At 37.3% G+C, this 4,476-nt stretch overlaps 1 protein-coding gene across 2 annotated transcripts in view; it reads left to right on the top strand.

The window, feature by feature from the left end:
* LOC122081862 (inorganic pyrophosphatase TTM2-like) overlaps positions 1–4,476 on the top strand; it is a 30,500-nt gene that overhangs the window by 3,120 nt on the left and 22,904 nt on the right. The window lies entirely within an intron of this gene.

Here is a 4,476-nt window from a genome sequence, read left to right as displayed (position 1 = left end):
AAAAAAAAAAGAAGGAAAGATTGTAATTGGATTAATATATTTAGTTATGGAATGGTATATAACTTTGACCACTTTCCGATACTTTCTTGTGTTTGGTTGTTTGAGGCAGTGGTAGCCTTGGGAATAGAGATTTTTCTACCCACTTTCTTATTCCAAACAATGATGTTAAATAAGCTAAATAAAATGGTGGAAGTAGAGAAGAGAGGAAGGAATAAGGAGAGAAGATGAGAGGAGAAAGAGAGTGCAATTCGTGAGTGAGCTATTTGCTCTTTTCACCTATATTAGGTTTAAGATAATATCTTAGGGAAATTACATAATCCCCCCTAGTGAGGTAAAAGGTAAAAAAGGAAAAATACAATTTAGGACAATTTACTATAAGGACAGTTATTCATCCAAAAAAAAATATAAAGACCTATTTACTAAATACCCCTATTACGTAAACTTTAACACTCCCCCTCAAGCTAGAGAATAAATGTCATACATTCCCAGCTTGCATAAGTGGGTGCTGAACTGCTGAGGGATAAGACCTTTCTTGAGGATGTCTACCAATTGATCACATGTCTTCACAAAAGGCGTGCAAATGTTTCCCAGATTCAATCTTAATGTAGTACTATATTTGAAAGAATTAAAATAGTAGCCACTTGACAAGGATCTATCTCAAAGGATGGGTCTACATGCAAATAATGAAGACTAGGAGTGAAATAAGATAGCAACTATGAAGGAAAACAGAACAAGGAAGCGCATCCAAAGAAGACAACTCCAATTGAAACATTTAAACTTGACGTTGAGGTTAATGTAGAAGAAATTCCAGCCGTTCCTATTGTTGAGGAAGAGTTGGTCATTGATGTTCCCATCAAAGAGACTTATGTGGAAGAATTCGAAAGCAATAAGGTTGCCGCAATGGATAACGAGGTCGAGACTGAGGAACTTGACACTACACAACTGTGATGATTGTGAATAGCCACGAAGAAGATCCCAAGGGGTTCAAGATTGAAGATGTGTCTGAACCATAGTTAGCAAAAACAGGATTGGAAAAAAATAGAAACGGATGGTACGGGTTTTAAACAGTAAAATTTTTTGAACGATACGGTTAAATAAATGGTCAAAAAACTAGAGAATGGAAAAAAAGGAAAACGGACGGTACGGATTTTAAACATGTAGATTTAAAAAAAAAAGGTAGTATACTTGTATAAATTAAGGAATTATTACATGAATACCTGCATCTAATGTTCAAAACAACTATAATATCCAACAGTAATGCATATATATCTCATGTCTCATTATAAGTTTTATGACATATTGATGGGGTAGCCTTAGGGAAGAGAGGGAAAATCAGAATGGTAGGGGGAGGAAGGGATCACACAATTAGATATTGCACAAATCCAACCAAAGAGGGAGAGAAATCACATAAAGAAAGGGGGAGAATCACACACAGCCCTAAGGCTCTCAAACATTAACTCAATTCATCATTCTTCAAATTTAGAAGTTTCTATTTTAGTTTTTTCCTACCTGAAACAGTTTTGGCCATTAGAATTGGCAGGAAATTGGATCAAACCTCCCTCCCACTTAGTACTACCTTTGATCCAAACCTGGTCCAATTCTGACTAGCCAATTGGGAGATATAGAAATCTCCCCAATTCTGTCTTCTGTTGACCTATTCTGCCCAGGTTTGAAATCAATACACCTGCCTTGATTTCTGTTTTTTTCTTTGGGTGTTGGTTCATATTATCAGTTGGATTTAGGCCTCTTACAGTCCATGTTAATACCCTATCATCTATTGTTGGTTATGTTCACAGATTCATAATAGTTATGTAATCAATCGGCAATTATTGGTTGTTCTTTGATTAAAAGTTCCTGCAATTGAGACTTGGTTAGACCCCTATCCTAGTCCTAGTCTACATTAAGTGGTATCAGAGCATGGCAGAGAACAACCCTCTTGCTGAGATGAAGACTTTCCTTACTTCCATAATGGAGATGGTGATACAAGTGCATCAAGAAATGGTGCGAACGAATGAAGTATTCGTTAGAGTGCAGTGACGTGTTGGTTTCCCAGAATCATTAATAGCACCTGTAACACCTCTAGGTGAAGTCAAGGATTAAAGTATCGGTATCAGTCGCTGTATCGGTCGGTCAAAATTAAGATACGTATCGGAGGGTGTCGTATCGTATCGGAGATACGCTAAGATACGCACATAAATGGATAGGAAACACATTTTTATACACTTTTGCATAAAAAAAAAGTTAAAAAAAAGCTATATATAACATGTAGAATGTATAAATACTTAAGTAGAGGGTATCGTATTGATAAACAAATATATTGAGTTGAAAATGTTCAAAATGATGAGGTTTGAGTTTCTTACAGTTTTTTCTTTCCTCATTGCCATTGCCACTGTGATGAGTGCCATGAAGAGTGTCTTGGTGGTTCAAATCCTTGGCTAAGACCTTCTTTTTCAATAGGAGCAACTACGATGATGTTCTGCACTTGTCGAATATAGGCACAATATTTACCCCAGTCGAAATATTTATGGTAGTGGGTCTCCCATTCATTGTAGAATCTTCTGTACTGCTTAGGAGTGGCCAGTGTTGGTCCTGCATAAGTCCCATATTCATAGCCTGAAGAAGCACCTGAAGATACATGGTGTCCGTGTCTGTGTCCGTGTACAGATGAGGAACCAGCATGATCTGAACTTCTATACTGCTCTGGATTGGCAAATGATTGTCCTGCTTAAGTCCCATATCTATAGGTTGAAGATGCATCTGAAGATACATGGTGTCCATGTCCGGATGAGGAACTAGCAAGATCTGAACTAATGCACATTGACTCCATGCAACTCATCAATGCATCAGTAGCACTCGGATTGTGGGATCGCCTACCCCTCCGACTATAAGACTTTGGTTGTGTGCGAGCACCATGATGACTATCTTGGGTTGCATATGTAAATGCAGCCTCCTCTGTGAAATGTAGTACATAAGTTTGGCCACCACCACCACCACCACCACCACCACCACCACCACCACCATCATCATTACCATCATCATTATCATCAGCAGCAGTAGCACCATCCTTGTCTTAATCATCATCATCACTATCTGGTTGAGTTACACTATATGTAGCACCTGATCTCGTCCTCCTAATATCGCCATCATTGGAGCTATCATCATCCTCTTCCATAGCTGATGGTGCTTGGGTTTCATCATCAACAATATTTTTAAAATCTTCATTCATATCTCTAATAAGGTCATCTATAATGGGATCAGGTGTGGTTTCTCGTCGATCTTCAGATAATTTGTCCAACACTAAAACATTTCAGTCTCTCAATCCATCCCCTAACTGGATCTTCCTCGTCGAGTATGTGGGTGATGTCAATTAGGTTGACATCAATATCATCCCCTGATTTCTCCAATTCTAAATATTTCATCTTCAATTTCATGTTGTAGTGCACATACACTAGCTTCTCCAGCTTCTCATAACTCAAACAATTCCGAGGTTTGGTGTGTATCAATCCGAACGTACTCCAGTTACGTTCGCAACCACTTGAGGATGCCGTGCATGATAACATTTTCATTGTGATTGGCCTCAAGTTTGGAGCGTTCATCCATAGTTCATCCACCAATCAGTTGTACAAAGATAATTGCAACATTAGGAGTTTGAAATAAATTTGAAATACAAGGATAGTTGATTAAGCCTAAATTACTAGGGCGTTGTGTTCCTCTAGCACGGATAGCTAAATGATCAACAAACCTTTGAGTGGCCTCTCGGAAGTACTTCACCTATACATATATTAACATATTAATCTGCCACTCAATGTATTAAATATTAATCAATGATTCAATGTGTGAGTTTAGTAGACTACTAACCTCTTCAACTGCATCTTTGGCCGAATCAATATTAGGAGCTAACTTGTTGATAACATCCTTTAAAGATTCCATCAAATCTTTCATAAACCTTAAATTGTTTTTGTAGTGCAAATCCGGATTCAAATTATAGGCTGCACATTGACAATGTTACATATCACTTATTATTAACGATTAAATATATTAAATTACTAATAAAGTAACTTATAAATTTAATTGAGAAAATACCTGCCTGATGAAGGTCTTGAACCAAATTATTTTCCCATCGACGATTTATAATCTTAAAAAATGCCTTAAATGACTTTGGGTTCTCCTCTTCTATCTTTTGTTTGACAACTTCCATACAATGCACTATGTTTCCCATCGTCTATGCCTTATCACTATCAACTACTTTAAGTATCACAAATAGTGGTTGCATAATCTTAGTAAATCGGTATATCCTTTCCCAAAACTTTGTTGAGGTGATTAGCTCTTGAATAGTTTTTCCAATTTCAGTGGTTGCATATCTACTACTGAACCACTCATTAGAGGTGAATGACTTAACTAGCCCTTCCTTCCGTTTTTGAATACTATCAAGTGCAATATAATTTGTTGCAAACCTTGTTGCTGCGGGCCTCACCA

The sequence above is a fragment of the Macadamia integrifolia genome, chromosome 1 (assembly GCF_013358625.1).
Source record: "Macadamia integrifolia cultivar HAES 741 chromosome 1, SCU_Mint_v3, whole genome shotgun sequence".
Lineage (NCBI taxonomy): Eukaryota > Viridiplantae > Streptophyta > Magnoliopsida > Proteales > Proteaceae > Macadamia > Macadamia integrifolia.
Note: the sequence above shows the minus strand (reverse complement) of the source record. Positions and strands in the feature narration are given on the sequence as shown.